This window comes from Copadichromis virginalis, linkage group LG3 (genome assembly GCF_057382275.1).
Source record: "Copadichromis virginalis isolate Kocher_CV1m ecotype Utaka linkage group LG3, C_Virginalis_male_GT1.1, whole genome shotgun sequence".
NCBI lineage: Eukaryota > Metazoa > Chordata > Actinopteri > Cichliformes > Cichlidae > Copadichromis > Copadichromis virginalis.
This window is the reverse complement of record NC_140620.1, coordinates 32,543,409-32,557,942: the sequence shown is the minus strand read 5'-3', so window position 1 is coordinate 32,557,942 and position 14,534 is coordinate 32,543,409. Positions and strand designations below refer to the sequence as shown.

General features: G+C 46.5%; 1 protein-coding gene and 16 non-coding genes across 17 annotated transcripts in view; all 17 read right to left on the bottom strand.

Moving 5' to 3' along the window:
* nhsl2 (NHS-like 2) overlaps window positions 1-14,534 on the bottom strand; it is a 235,347-nt gene that overhangs the window by 158,632 nt on the left and 62,181 nt on the right. The gene's annotated exons all lie outside the window — the stretch shown is intronic.
* On the bottom strand, window positions 778-849 carry trnae-uuc (transfer RNA glutamic acid (anticodon UUC)). The gene has a single exon. It is a non-coding gene; the product is annotated as a tRNA-Glu (tRNA).
* Window positions 1,220-1,301, bottom strand: trnal-aag (transfer RNA leucine (anticodon AAG)). The gene has a single exon. It is a non-coding gene; the product is annotated as a tRNA-Leu (tRNA).
* Window positions 2,445-2,526, bottom strand: trnal-aag (transfer RNA leucine (anticodon AAG)). Its single transcript has one exon. It is a non-coding gene; the product is annotated as a tRNA-Leu (tRNA).
* Window positions 4,010-4,091, bottom strand: trnal-aag (transfer RNA leucine (anticodon AAG)). The gene has a single exon. It is a non-coding gene; the product is annotated as a tRNA-Leu (tRNA).
* Window positions 5,133-5,204, bottom strand: trnae-uuc (transfer RNA glutamic acid (anticodon UUC)). Its single transcript has one exon. It is a non-coding gene; the product is annotated as a tRNA-Glu (tRNA).
* trnal-aag (transfer RNA leucine (anticodon AAG)) lies at window positions 5,575-5,656 on the bottom strand. The gene has a single exon. It is a non-coding gene; the product is annotated as a tRNA-Leu (tRNA).
* trnae-uuc (transfer RNA glutamic acid (anticodon UUC)) lies at window positions 6,698-6,769 on the bottom strand. The gene has a single exon. It is a non-coding gene; the product is annotated as a tRNA-Glu (tRNA).
* On the bottom strand, window positions 7,140-7,221 carry trnal-aag (transfer RNA leucine (anticodon AAG)). The gene has a single exon. It is a non-coding gene; the product is annotated as a tRNA-Leu (tRNA).
* On the bottom strand, window positions 8,263-8,334 carry trnae-uuc (transfer RNA glutamic acid (anticodon UUC)). Its single transcript has one exon. It is a non-coding gene; the product is annotated as a tRNA-Glu (tRNA).
* On the bottom strand, window positions 8,705-8,786 carry trnal-aag (transfer RNA leucine (anticodon AAG)). Its single transcript has one exon. It is a non-coding gene; the product is annotated as a tRNA-Leu (tRNA).
* On the bottom strand, window positions 9,930-10,011 carry trnal-aag (transfer RNA leucine (anticodon AAG)). Its single transcript has one exon. It is a non-coding gene; the product is annotated as a tRNA-Leu (tRNA).
* Window positions 11,053-11,124, bottom strand: trnae-uuc (transfer RNA glutamic acid (anticodon UUC)). Its single transcript has one exon. It is a non-coding gene; the product is annotated as a tRNA-Glu (tRNA).
* On the bottom strand, window positions 11,495-11,576 carry trnal-aag (transfer RNA leucine (anticodon AAG)). Its single transcript has one exon. It is a non-coding gene; the product is annotated as a tRNA-Leu (tRNA).
* Window positions 12,618-12,689, bottom strand: trnae-uuc (transfer RNA glutamic acid (anticodon UUC)). Its single transcript has one exon. It is a non-coding gene; the product is annotated as a tRNA-Glu (tRNA).
* trnal-aag (transfer RNA leucine (anticodon AAG)) lies at window positions 13,060-13,141 on the bottom strand. The gene has a single exon. It is a non-coding gene; the product is annotated as a tRNA-Leu (tRNA).
* trnae-uuc (transfer RNA glutamic acid (anticodon UUC)) lies at window positions 14,183-14,254 on the bottom strand. Its single transcript has one exon. It is a non-coding gene; the product is annotated as a tRNA-Glu (tRNA).

Genomic DNA, 14,534 nt, shown 5'->3' with positions numbered 1-14,534 from the left:
GAAGTCTTTCTACAGACTGGATTTCGACTGTTAATTTGGTTGGAGAAAGGAAGAGCCAGAAATGAGATTCTTTGCATCTCTATGTTGCATTTTCAGTGGTTAAAATGTTTTATTACACATCAAAGTCACATCGTAAGAAATCTTACATTAAGTATATCTGCAAAAAAATAAAAACTAGTCGAACTAAAACTACTTGAAAAAAAAACTGATTGACAATGTTAGTAAGTTTGCACTTAGCCAGGGGTTGGCTGGCTTTCCTTATGTTTCCCTCTGCAATCACAGCACTGAAAGATGGTGAAACATGTACCCTTAGTCCTGCTCCCTCCGTTCAAAGATGGCCATTTGCTTTTCACATAAATGGCCTCCTTGACTCCCCGCTCACACTATCCTACCTCCCCGCCCAGAATGTGTACATCCTCATCAGTAGAAGAGCGGCCACTGAACTGTAGGTCTAAACAGACTGCTGAGAACTGGCCTGACCAGCTAGCTGTTTTGTGTCGTGACATGCGCTTAGCCAGGTTTTGGCTGGTTTTCCTGTTTCCTTCATGGCAATCCTAAGGGGAAGAGGGAAAAGTCTGTATTCTGCTCCTGCTTGGAGAGTATTGACTGGAGGTTGCAAATGGGTATGCAGTGCTGCACTAAGAAGCTCCTTGTGATTGCTTTGTTCACTAGCACATTGTCAAAAGTCAACAGGTACCTGCCAATAACCATCCCCATTTATCCCAGTAGAGGAATAGCACACGGTACACCTTGGCTTAGGGAAACATTAAAGACACGTTCCCATACCGGGAGTTGAACCCGGGACACCTGGGTGAAAACCAGGAATCCTAACCGCTAGACCATATGGGAGTGAGGTGCTGGCACACCACTGTAGTGAAATCAAGGACACTTTTGTAACTCTGCAGTCATGGTGAGTGGAACACAGCACCACTTTAACCACTCCCCCACTGGCTGCAGGTTCTGGTTAAAAGCAGTAACTAGTCAGGGATGACACCATGAGTGAAAACCAACAAATTAACTTGAAAACTGGTGGGGAAATTCTGCAAGTTGTTAAGACTTCAAAGCCCTCCATCAAAAGATTGACTCTTGAGGTGATTCCTGCAAGTTGGACTTGGCATACATGTGGCAACAGAATTTAATCTCCATGCCATGTAGGACTTTCCATTTATTGGCAAGACATGAAACCCAACACCAAGGGAACTTTGCAGCTACATCTGCGTGGCAGCAGTGGGATTCGAACCCACGCCCCCGAAGAGACTGGAGCCTTAATCCAGCACCTTAGACCGCTCGGTCATGCTACCACTACAACTAGCAGCCTCCTACCCAAGTACTAGACGGTAAAACTTGAAAAGGTGCAGCACAAACTAGAAGCCCAGAACATTCAGCAATGCTCTTAATGTTGTAGGAAAGAAATGGTCTCCTACTTCACTGAGTGTTTTTGGACAGGATGGCATCTGCCTGCCCTGGGTAAGATCCTATTGCAGCAATGAGATTTCAACCCACACGTGTGAAGAGCCCAAAGCCTTAACCCAGGTCCTTAGACCTCACAACCTAACACCTTACAATGCGGTGGACTTGAAGCACACTTGAGTGGCATGTAGTTACAGCAGGGAAACAGCAAAGCTTGCAAAGGTGTAACACAAACTGGAACGAGTTTCTTCAACTTCATAAACAGTACCTTTGCATAATACCCAAAACTGATTAACAATGGTGATCAGTTTGTTTGCACTGATTAACAATGGGCTGTTGGCTCACTTTCATCATCATTCACATGCAAATTGCCACAACCATTGATCAATGGACAGGATTACCATTCACAGAGAGTTGGGGAATGGCTGCAATCACAGCACTGAAAGATGGTGAAACATGTACCCTTAGTCCTGCTCCCTCCGTTCAAAGATGGCCATTTGCTTTTCACATAAATGGCCTCCTTGACTCCCCGCTCACACTATCCTACCTCCCCGCCCAGAATGTGTACATCCTCATCAGTAGAAGAGCGGCCACTGAACTGTAGGTCTAAACAGACTGCCGCCTGGGTGAAAACCAGGAATCCTAACCGCTAGACCATATGGGAGTGAGGTGCTTGCACACCACTGTAGTGAAATCAAGGACACTTTTGTAACTCTGCAGTCATGGTGAGTGCAACACAGCACCACCTTAACCACTCCCCCACTGGCTGCAGGTTCTGGTTAAAAGCAGTAACTAGTCAGGGATGACACCATGAGTGAAAACCAACAAATTAACTTGAAAACTGGTGGGAAAATTCTGCAAGTTGTTAAGACTTCAAAGCCCTCCATCAAAAGATTTATTCTTGAGGTGATTCCTGCAAGTTGGACTTGGCATACGTGTGGCAACAGAATTTAATCTCCATGCCATGTAGGACTTTCCATTTATTGGCAAGACATGAAACCCAACACCAAGGGAACTTTGCAGCTACATCTGCGTGGCAGCAGTGGGATTCGAACCCACGCCCCCGAAGAGACTGGAGCCTTATTCCAGCACCTTAGACCGCTCGGTCATGCTACCACTACAACTAGCAGCCTCCTACCCAAGTACTAGACGGTAAAACTTGAAAAGGTGCAGCACAAACTAGAAGCCCAGAACATTCAGCAATGCTCTTAATGTTGTAGGAAAGAAATGGTCTCCTACTTCACTGAGTGTTTTTGGACAGGATGGCATCTGCCTGCCCTGGGTAAGATCCTATTGCAGCAATGAGATTTCAACCCACACGTGTGAAGAGCCCAAAGCCTTAACCCAGGTCCTTAGACCTCACAACCTAACACCTTACAATGCGGTGGACTTGAAGCACACTTGAGTGGCATGTAGTTACAGCAGGGAAACAGCAAAGCTTGCAAAGGTGTAACACAAACTGGAACGAGTTTCTTCAACTTCATAAACAGTACCTTTGCATAATACCCAAAACTGATTAACAATGGTGATCAGTTTGTTTGCACTGATTAACAATGGGCTGTTGGCTCACTTTCATCATCATTCACATGCAAATTGCCACAACCATTGATCAATGGACAGGATTACCATTCACAGAGAGTTGGGGAATGGCTGCAATCACAGCACTGAAAGATGGTGAAACATGTACCCTTAGTCCTGCTCCCTCCGTTCAAAGATGGCCATTTGCTTTTCACATAAATGGCCTCCTTGACTCCCCGCTCACACTATCCTACCTCCCCGCCCAGAATGTGTACATCCTCATCAGTAGAAGAGCGGCCACTGAACTGTAGGTCTAAACAGACTGCTGAGAACTGGCCTGACCAGCTAGCTGTTTTGTGTCGTGACATGCGCTTAGCCAGGTTTTGGCTGGTTTTCCTCTTTCCTTCATGGCAATCCTAAGGGGAAGAGGGAAAAGTCTGTATTCTGCTCCTGCTTGGAGAGTATTGACTGGAGGTTGCAAATGGGTATGCAGTGGTGCACTAAGAAGCTCCTTGTGATTGCTTTGTTCACTAGCACATTGTCAAAAGTCAACAGGTACCTGCCAATAACCATCCCCATTTATCCCAGTAGAGGAATAGCACACGGTACACCTTGGCTTAGGGAAAAATTAAAGACATGTTCCCATACCGGGAGTTGAACCCGGGCCAGCTGTGTGAAAACCAGGAATCCTAACCGCTAGACCATATGGGAGTGAGGTGCTTGCACACCACTGTAGTGAAATCAAGGACACTTTTGTAACTCTGCAGTCATGGTGAGTGCAACACAGCACCACCTTAACCACTCCCCCACTGGCTGCAGGTTCTGGTTAAAAGCAGTAACTAGTCAGGGATGACACCATGAGTGAAAACCAACAAATTAACTTGAAAACTGGTGGGAAAATTCTGCAAGTTGTTAAGACTTCAAAGCCCTCCATCAAAAGATTTACTCTTGAGGTGATTCCTGCAAGTTGGACTTGGCATACGTGTGGCAACAGAATTTAATCTCCATGCCATGTAGGACTTTCCATTTATTGGCAAGACATGAAACCCAACACCAAGGGAACTTTGCAGCTACATCTGCGTGGCAGCAGTGGGATTCGAACCCACGCCCCCGAAGAGACTGGAGCCTTAATCCAGCACCTTAGACCGCTCGGTCATGCTACCACTACAACTAACAGCCTCCTACCCAAGTACTAGACGGTAAAACTTGAAAAGGTGCAGCACAAACTAGAAGCCCAGAACATTCAGCAATGCTCTTAATGTTGTAGGAAAGAAATGGTCTCCTACTTCACTGAGTGTTTTTGGACAGGATGGCATCTGCCTGCCCTGGGTAAGATCCTATTGCAGCAATGAGATTTCAACCCACACGTGTGAAGAGCCCAAAGCCTTAACCCAGGTCCTTAGACCTCACAACCTAACACCTTACAATGCGGTGGACTTGAAGCACACTTGAGTGGCATGTAGTTACAGCAGGGAAACAGCAAAGCTTGCAAAGGTGTAACACAAACTGGAACGAGTTTCTTCAACTTCATAAACAGTACCTTTGCATAATACCCAAAACTGATTAACAATGGTGATCAGTTTGTTTGCACTGATTAACAATGGGCTGTTGGCTCACTTTCATCATCATTCACATGCAAATTGCCACAACCATTGATCAATGGACAGGATTACCATTCACAGAGAGTTGGGGAATGGCTGCAATCACAGCACTGAAAGATGGTGAAACATGTACCCTTAGTCCTGCTCCCTCCGTTCAAAGATGGCCATTTGCTTTTCACATAAATGGCCTCCTTGACTCCCCGCTCACACTATCCTACCTCCCCGCCCAGAATGTGTACATCCTCATCAGTAGAAGAGCGGCCACTGAACTGTAGGTCTAAACAGACTGCTGAGAACTGGCCTGACCAGCTAGCTGTTTTGTGTCGTGACATGCGCTTAGCCAGGTTTTGGCTGGTTTTCCTGTTTCCTTCATGGCAATCCTAAGGGGAAGAGGGAAAAGTCTGTATTCTGCTCCTGCTTGGAGAGTATTGACTGGAGGTTGCAAATGGGTATGCAGTGGTGCACTAAGAAGCTCCTTGTGATTGCTTTGTTCACTAGCACATTGTCAAAAGTCAACAGGTACCTGCCAATAATCATCCCCATTTATCCCAGTAGAGGAATAGCACACGGTACACCTTGGCTTAGGGAGACATTAACGACACGTTCCCATACCGGGAGTTGAACCCAGGCCACCTGGGTGAAAACCAGGAATCCTAACCGCTAGACCATATGGGAGTGAGGTGCTTGCACACCACTGTAGTGAAATCAAGGACACTTTTGTAACTCTGCAGTCATGGTGAGTGCAACACAGCACCACCTTAACCACTCCCCCACTGGCTGCAGGTTCTGGTTAAAAGCAGTAACTAGTCAGGGATGACACCATGAGTGAAAACCAACAAATTAACTTGAAAACTGGTGGGAAAATTCTGCAAGTTGTTAAGACTTCAAAGCCCTCCATCAAAAGATTTACTCTTGAGGTGATTCCTGCAAGTTGGACTTGGCATACGTGTGGCAACAGAATTTAATCTGCATGCCATGTAGGACTTTCCATTTATTGGCAAGACATGAAACCCAACACCAAGGGAACTTTGCAGCTACATCTGCGTGGCAGCAGTGGGATTCGAACCCACGCCCCCGAAGAGACTGGAGCCTTAATCCAGCACCTTAGACCGCTCGGTCATGCTACCACTACAACTAGCAGCCTCCTACCCAAGTACTAGACGGTAAAACTTGAAAAGGTGCAGCACAAACTAGAAGCCCAGAACATTCAGCAATGCTCTTAATGTTGTAGGAAAGAAATGGTCTCCTACTTCACTGAGTGTTTTTGGACAGGATGGCATCTGCCTGCCCTGGGTAAGATCCTATTGCAGCAATGAGATTTCAACCCACACGTGTGAAGAGCCCAAAGCCTTAACCCAGGTCCTTAGACCTCACAACCTAACACCTTACAATGCGGTGGACTTGAAGCACACTTGAGTGGCATGTAGTTACAGCAGGGAAACAGCAAAGCTTGCAAAGGTGTAACACAAACTGGAACGAGTTTCTTCAACTTCATAAACAGTACCTTTGCATAATACCCAAAACTGATTAACAATGGTGATCAGTTTGTTTGCACTGATTAACAATGGGCTGTTGGCTCACTTTCATCATCATTCACATGCAAATTGCCACAACCATTGATCAATGGACAGGATTACCATTCACAGAGAGTTGGGGAATGGCTGCAATCACAGCACTGAAAGATGGTGAAACATGTACCCTTAGTCCTGCTCCCTCCGTTCAAAGATGGCCATTTGCTTTTCACATAAATGGCCTCCTTGACTCCCCGCTCACACTATCCTACCTCCCCGCCCAGAATGTGTACATCCTCATCAGTAGAAGAGCGGCCACTGAACTGTAGGTCTAAACAGACTGCTGAGAACTGGCCTGACCAGCTAGCTGTTTTGTGTCGTGACATGCGCTTAGCCAGGTTTTGGCTGGTTTTCCTGTTTCCTTCATGGCAATCCTAAGGGGAAGAGGGAAAAGTCTGTATTCTGCTCCTGCTTGGAGAGTATTGACTGGAGGTTGCAAATGGGTATGCAGTGGTGCACTAAGAAGCTCCTTGTGATTGCTTTGTTCACTAGCACATTGTCAAAAGTCAACAGGTACCTGCCAATAACCATCCCCATTTATCCCAGTAGAGGAATAGCACACGGTACACCTTGGCTTAGGGAAACATTAAAGACATGTTCCCATACCGGGAGTTGAACCCGGGCCACCTGGGTGAAAACCAGGAATCCTAACCGCTAGACCATATGGGAGTGAGGTGCTTGCACACCACTGTAGTGAAATCAAGGACACTTTTGTAACTCTGCAGTCATGGTGAGTGCAACACAGCACCACCTTAACCACTCCCCCACTGGCTGCAGGTTCTGGTTAAAAGCAGTAACTAGTCAGGGATGACACCATGAGTGAAAACCAACAAATTAACTTGAAAACTGGTGGGAAAATTCTGCAAGTTGTTAAGACTTCAAAGCCCTCCATCAAAAGATTTACTCTTGAGGTGATTCCTGCAAGTTGGACTTGGCATACGTGTGGCAACAGAATTTAATCTCCATGCCATGTAGGACTTTCCATTTATTGGCAAGACATGAAACCCAACACCAAGGGAACTTTGCAGCTACATCTGCGTGGCAGCAGTGGGATTCGAACCCACGCCCCCGAAGAGACTGGAGCCTTAATCCAGCACCTTAGACCGCTCGGTCATGCTACCACTACAACTAGCAGCCTCCTACCCAAGTACTAGACGGTAAAACTTGAAAAGGTGCAGCACAAACTAGAAGCCCAGAACATTCAGCAATGCTCTTAATGTTGTAGGAAAGAAATGGTCTCCTACTTCACTGAGTGTTTTTGGACAGGATGGCATCTGCCTGCCCTGGGTAAGATCCTATTGCAGCAATGAGATTTCAACCCACACGTGTGAAGAGCCCAAAGCCTTAACCCAGGTCCTTAGACCTCACAACCTAACACCTTACAATGCGGTGGACTTGAAGCACACTTGAGTGGCATGTAGTTACAGCAGGGAAACAGCAAAGCTTGCAAAGGTGTAACACAAACTGGAACGAGTTTCTTCAACTTCATAAACAGTACCTTTGCATAATACCCAAAACTGATTAACAATGGTGATCAGTTTGTTTGCACTGATTAACAATGGGCTGTTGGCTCACTTTCATCATCATTCACATGCAAATTGCCACAACCATTGATCAATGGACAGGATTACCATTCACAGAGAGTTGGGGAATGGCTGCAATCACAGCACTGAAAGATGGTGAAACATGTACCCTTAGTCCTGCTCCCTCCGTTCAAAGATGGCCATTTGCTTTTCACATAAATGGCCTCCTTGACTCCCCGCTCACACTATCCTACCTCCCCGCCCAGAATGTGTACATCCTCATCAGTAGAAGAGCGGCCACTGAACTGTAGGTCTAAACAGACTGCTGAGAACTGGCCTGACCAGCTAGCTGTTTTGTGTCGTGACATGCGCTTAGCCAGGTTTTGGCTGGTTTTCCTGTTTCCTTCATGGCAATCCTAAGGGGAAGAGGGAAAAGTCTGTATTCTGCTCCTGCTTGGAGAGTATTGACTGGAGGTTGCAAATGGGTATGCAGTGGTGCACTAAGAAGCTCCTTGTGATTGCTTTGTTCACTAGCACATTGTCAAAAGTCAACAGGTACCTGCCAATAACCATCCCCATTTATCCCAGTAGAGGAATAGCACACGGTACACCTTGGCTTAGGGAAACATTAAAGACATGTTCCCATACCGGGAGTTGAACCCGGGCCACCTGGGTGAAAACCAGGAATCCTAACCGCTAGACCATATGGGAGTGAGGTGCTTGCACACCACTGTAGTGAAATCAAGGACACTTTTGTAACTCTGCAGTCATGGTGAGTGCAACACAGCACCACCTTAACCACTCCCCCACTGGCTGCAGGTTCTGGTTAAAAGCAGTAACTAGTCAGGGATGACACCATGAGTGAAAACCAACAAATTAACTTGAAAACTGGTGGGAAAATTCTGCAAGTTGTTAAGACTTCAAAGCCCTCCATCAAAAGATTTACTCTTGAGGTGATTCCTGCAAGTTGGACTTGGCATACGTGTGGCAACAGAATTTAATCTCCATGCCATGTAGGACTTTCCATTTATTGGCAAGACATGAAACCCAACACCAAGGGAACTTTGCAGCTACATCTGCGTGGCAGCAGTGGGATTCGAACCCACGCCCCCGAAGAGACTGGAGCCTTAATCCAGCACCTTAGACCGCTCGGTCATGCTACCACTACAACTAGCAGCCTCCTACCCAAGTACTAGACGGTAAAACTTGAAAAGGTGCAGCACAAACTAGAAGCCCAGAACATTCAGCAATGCTCTTAATGTTGTAGGAAAGAAATGGTCTCCTACTTCACTGAGTGTTTTTGGACAGGATGGCATCTGCCTGCCCTGGGTAAGATCCTATTGCAGCAATGAGATTTCAACCCACACGTGTGAAGAGCCCAAAGCCTTAACCCAGGTCCTTAGACCTCACAACCTAACACCTTACAATGCGGTGGACTTGAAGCACACTTGAGTGGCATGTAGTTACAGCAGGGAAACAGCAAAGCTTGCAAAGGTGTAACACAAACTGGAACGAGTTTCTTCAACTTCATAAACAGTACCTTTGCATAATACCCAAAACTGATTAACAATGGTGATCAGTTTGTTTGCACTGATTAACAATGGGCTGTTGGCTCACTTTCATCATCATTCACATGCAAATTGCCACAACCATTGATCAATGGACAGGATTACCATTCACAGAGAGTTGGGGAATGGCTGCAATCACAGCACTGAAAGATGGTGAAACATGTACCCTTAGTCCTGCTCCCTCCGTTCAAAGATGGCCATTTGCTTTTCACATAAATGGCCTCCTTGACTCCCCGCTCACACTATCCTACCTCCCCGCCCAGAATGTGTACATCCTCATCAGTAGAAGAGCGGCCACTGAACTGTAGGTCTAAACAGACTGCCACCTGGGTGAAAACCAGGAATCCTAACCGCTAGACCATATGGGAGTGAGGTGCTTGCACACCACTGTAGTGAAATCAAGGACACTTTTGTAACTCTGCAGTCATGGTGAGTGCAACACAGCACCACCTTAACCACTCCCCCACTGGCTGCAGGTTCTGGTTAAAAGCAGTAACTAGTCAGGGATGACACCATGAGTGAAAACCAACAAATTAACTTGAAAACTGGTGGGAAAATTCTGCAAGTTGTTAAGACTTCAAAGCCCTCCATCAAAAGATTTACTCTTGAGGTGATTCCTGCAAGTTGGACTTGGCATACGTGTGGCAACAGAATTTAATCTCCATGCCATGTAGGACTTTCCATTTATTGGCAAGACATGAAACCCAACACCAAGGGAACTTTGCAGCTACATCTGCGTGGCAGCAGTGGGATTCGAACCCACGCCCCCGAAGAGACTGGAGCCTTAATCCAGCACCTTAGACCGCTCGGTCATGCTACCACTACAACTAGCAGCCTCCTACCCAAGTACTAGACGGTAAAACTTGAAAAGGTGCAGCACAAACTAGAAGCCCAGAACATTCAGCAATGCTCTTAATGTTGTAGGAAAGAAATGGTCTCCTACTTCACTGAGTGTTTTTGGACAGGATGGCATCTGCCTGCCCTGGGTAAGATCCTATTGCAGCAATGAGATTTCAACCCACACGTGTGAAGAGCCCAAAGCCTTAACCCAGGTCCTTAGACCTCACAACCTAACACCTTACAATGCGGTGGACTTGAAGCACACTTGAGTGGCATGTAGTTACAGCAGGGAAACAGCAAAGCTTGCAAAGGTGTAACACAAACTGGAACGAGTTTCTTCAACTTCATAAACAGTACCTTTGCATAATACCCAAAACTGATTAACAATGGTGATCAGTTTGTTTGCACTGATTAACAATGGGCTGTTGGCTCACTTTCATCATCATTCACATGCAAATTGCCACAACCATTGATCAATGGACAGGATTACCATTCACAGAGAGTTGGGGAATGGCTGCAATCACAGCACTGAAAGATGGTGAAACATGTACCCTTAGTCCTGCTCCCTCCGTTCAAAGATGGCCATTTGCTTTTCACATAAATGGCCTCCTTGACTCCCCGCTCACACTATCCTACCTCCCCGCCCAGAATGTGTACATCCTCATCAGTAGAAGAGCGGCCACTGAACTGTAGGTCTAAACAGACTGCTGAGAACTGGCCTGACCAGCTAGCTGTTTTGTGTCGTGACATGCGCTTAGCCAGGTTTTGGCTGGTTTTCCTGTTTCCTTCATGGCAATCCTAAGGGGAAGAGGGAAAAGTCTGTATTCTGCTCCTGCTTGGAGAGTATTGACTGGAGGTTGCAAATGGGTATGCAGTGGTGCACTAAGAAGCTCCTTGTGATTGCTTTGTTCACTAGCACATTGTCAAAAGTCAACAGGTACCTGCCAATAACCATCCCCATTTATCCCAGTAGAGGAATAGCACACGGTACACCTTGGCTTAGGGAAACATTAAAGACATGTTCCCATACCGGGAGTTGAACCCGGGCCACCTGGGTGAAAACCAGGAATCCTAACCGCTAGACCATATGGGAGTGAGGTGCTTGCACACCACTGTAGTGAAATCAAGGACACTTTTGTAACTCTGCAGTCATGGTGAGTGCAACACAGCACCACCTTAACCACTCCCCCACTGGCTGCAGGTTCTGGTTAAAAGCAGTAACTAGTCAGGGATGACACCATGAGTGAAAACCAACAAATTAACTTGAAAACTGGTGGGAAAATTCTGCAAGTTGTTAAGACTTCAAAGCCCTCCATCAAAAGATTTACTCTTGAGGTGATTCCTGCAAGTTGGACTTGGCATACGTGTGGCAACAGAATTTAATCTCCATGCCATGTAGGACTTTCCATTTATTGGCAAGACATGAAACCCAACACCAAGGGAACTTTGCAGCTACATCTGCGTGGCAGCAGTGGGATTCGAACCCACGCCCCCGAAGAGACTGGAGCCTTAATCCAGCACCTTAGACCGCTCGGTCATGCTACCACTACAACTAGCAGCCTCCTACCCAAGTACTAGACGGTAAAACTTGAAAAGGTGCAGCACAAACTAGAAGCCCAGAACATTCAGCAATGCTCTTAATGTTGTAGGAAAGAAATGGTCTCCTACTTCACTGAGTGTTTTTGGACAGGATGGCATCTGCCTGCCCTGGGTAAGATCCTATTGCAGCAATGAGATTTCAACCCACACGTGTGAAGAGCCCAAAGCCTTAACCCAGGTCCTTAGACCTCACAACCTAACACCTTACAATGCGGTGGACTTGAAGCACACTTGAGTGGCATGTAGTTACAGCAGGGAAACAGCAAAGCTTGCAAAGGTGTAACACAAACTGGAACGAGTTTCTTCAACTTCATAAACAGTACCTTTGCATAATACCCAAAACTGATTAACAATGGTGATCAGTTTGTTTGCACTGATTAACAATGGGCTGTTGGCTCACTTTCATCATCATTCACATGCAAATTGCCACAACCATTGATCAATGGACAGGATTACCATTCACAGAGAGTTGGGGAATGGCTGCAATCACAGCACTGAAAGATGGTGAAACATGTACCCTTAGTCCTGCTCCCTCCGTTCAAAGATGGCCATTTGCTTTTCACATAAATGGCCTCCTTGACTCCCCGCTCACACTATCCTACCTCCCCGCCCAGAATGTGTACATCCTCATCAGTAGAAGAGCGGCCACTGAACTGTAGGTCTAAACAGACTGCTGAGAACTGGCCTGACCAGCTAGCTGTTTTGTGTCGTGACATGCGCTTAGCCAGGTTTTGGCTGGTTTTCCTGTTTCCTTCATGGCAATCCTAAGGGGAAGAGGGAAAAGTCTGTATTCTGCTCCTGCTTGGAGAGTATTGACTGGAGGTTGCAAATGGGTATGCAGTGGTGCACTAAGAAGCTCCTTGTGATTGCTTTGTTCACTAGCACATTGTCAAAAGTCAACAGGTACCTGCCAATAACCATCCCCATTTATCCCAGTAGAGGAATAGCACACGGTACACCTTGGCTTAGGGAAACATTAAAGACATGTTCCCATACCGGGAGTTGAACCCGGGCCACCTGGGTGAAAACCAGGAATCCTAACCGCTAGACCATATGGGAGTGAGGTGCTTGCACACCACTGTAGTGAAATCAAGGACACTTTTGTAACTCTGCAGTCATGGTGAGTGCAACACAGCACCACCTTAACCACTCCCCCACTGGCTGCAGGTTCTGGTTAAAAGCAGTAACTAGTCAGGGATGACACCATGAGTGAAAACCAACAAATTAACTTGAAAACTGGTGGGAAAATTCTGCAAGTTGTTAAGACTTCAAAGCCCTCCATCAAAAGATTTACTCTTGAGGTGATTCCTGCAAGTTGGACTTGGCATACGTGTGGCAACAGAATTTAATCTCCATGCCATGTAGGACTTTCCATTTATTGGCAAGACATGAAACCCAACACCAAGGGAACTTTGCAGCTACATCTGCGTGGCAGCAGTGGGATTCGAACCCACGCCCCCGAAGAGACTGGAGCCTTAATCCAGCACCTTAGACCGCTCGGTCATGCTACCACTACAACTAGCAGCCTCCTACCCAAGTACTAGACGGTAAAACTTGAAAAGGTGCAGCACAAACTAGAAGCCCAGAACATTCAGCAATGCTCTTAATGTTGTAGGAAAGAAATGGTCTCCTACTTCACTGAGTGTTTTTGGACAGGATGGCATCTGCCTGCCCTGGGTAAGATCCTATTGCAGCAATGAGATTTCAACCCACACGTGTGAAGAGCCCAAAGCCTTAACCCAGGTCCTTAGACCTCACAACCTAACACCTTACAATGCGGTGGACTTGAAGCACACTTGAGTGGCATGTAGTTACAGCAGGGAAACAGCAAAGCTTGCAAAGGTGTAACACAAACTGGAACGAGTTTCTTCAACTTCATAAACAGTACCTTTGCATAATACCCAAAACTGATTAACAATGGTGATCAGTTTGTTTGCACTGATTAACAATGGGCTGTTGGCTCACTTTCATCATCATTCACATGCAAATTGCCACAACCATTGATCAATGGACAGGATTACCATTCACAGAGAGTTGGGGAATGGCTGCAATCACAGCACTGAAAGATGGTGAAACATGTACCCTTAGTCCTGCTCCCTCCGTTCAAAGATGGCCATTTGCTTTTCACATAAATGGCCTCCTTGACTCCCCGCTCACACTATCCTACCTCCCCGCCCAGAATGTGTACATCCTCATCAGTAGAAGAGCGGCCACTGAACTGTAGGTCTAAACAGACTGCTGAGAACTGGCCTGACCAGCTAGCTGTTTTGTGTCGTGACATGCGCTTAGCCAGGTTTTGGCTGGTTTTCCTGTTTCCTTCATGGCAATCCTAAGGGGAAGAGGGAAAAGTCTGTATTCTGCTCCTGCTTGGAGAGTATTGACTGGAGGTTGCAAATGGGTATGCAGTGGTGCACTAAGAAGCTCCTTGTGATTGCTTTGTTCACTAGCACATTGTCAAAAGTCAACAGGTACCTGCCAATAACCATCCCCATTTATCCCAGTAGAGGAATAGCACACGGTACACCTTGGCTTAGGGAAACATTAAAGACATGTTCCCATACCGGGAGTTGAACCCGGGCCACCTGGGTGAAAACCAGGAATCCTAACCGCTAGACCATATGGGAGTGAGGTGCTTGCACACCACTGTAGTGAAATCAAGGACACTTTTGTAACTCTGCAGTCATGGTGAGTGCAACACAGCACCACCTTAACCACTCCCCCACTGGCTGCAGGTTCTGGTTAAAAGCAGTAACTAGTCAGGGATGACACCATGAGTGAAAACCAACAAATTAACTTGAAAACTGGTGGGAAAATTCTGCAAGTTGTTAAGACTTCAAAGCCCTCCATCAAAAGATTTACTCTTGAGGTGATTCCTGCAAGTTGGACTTGGCATACGTGTGGCAA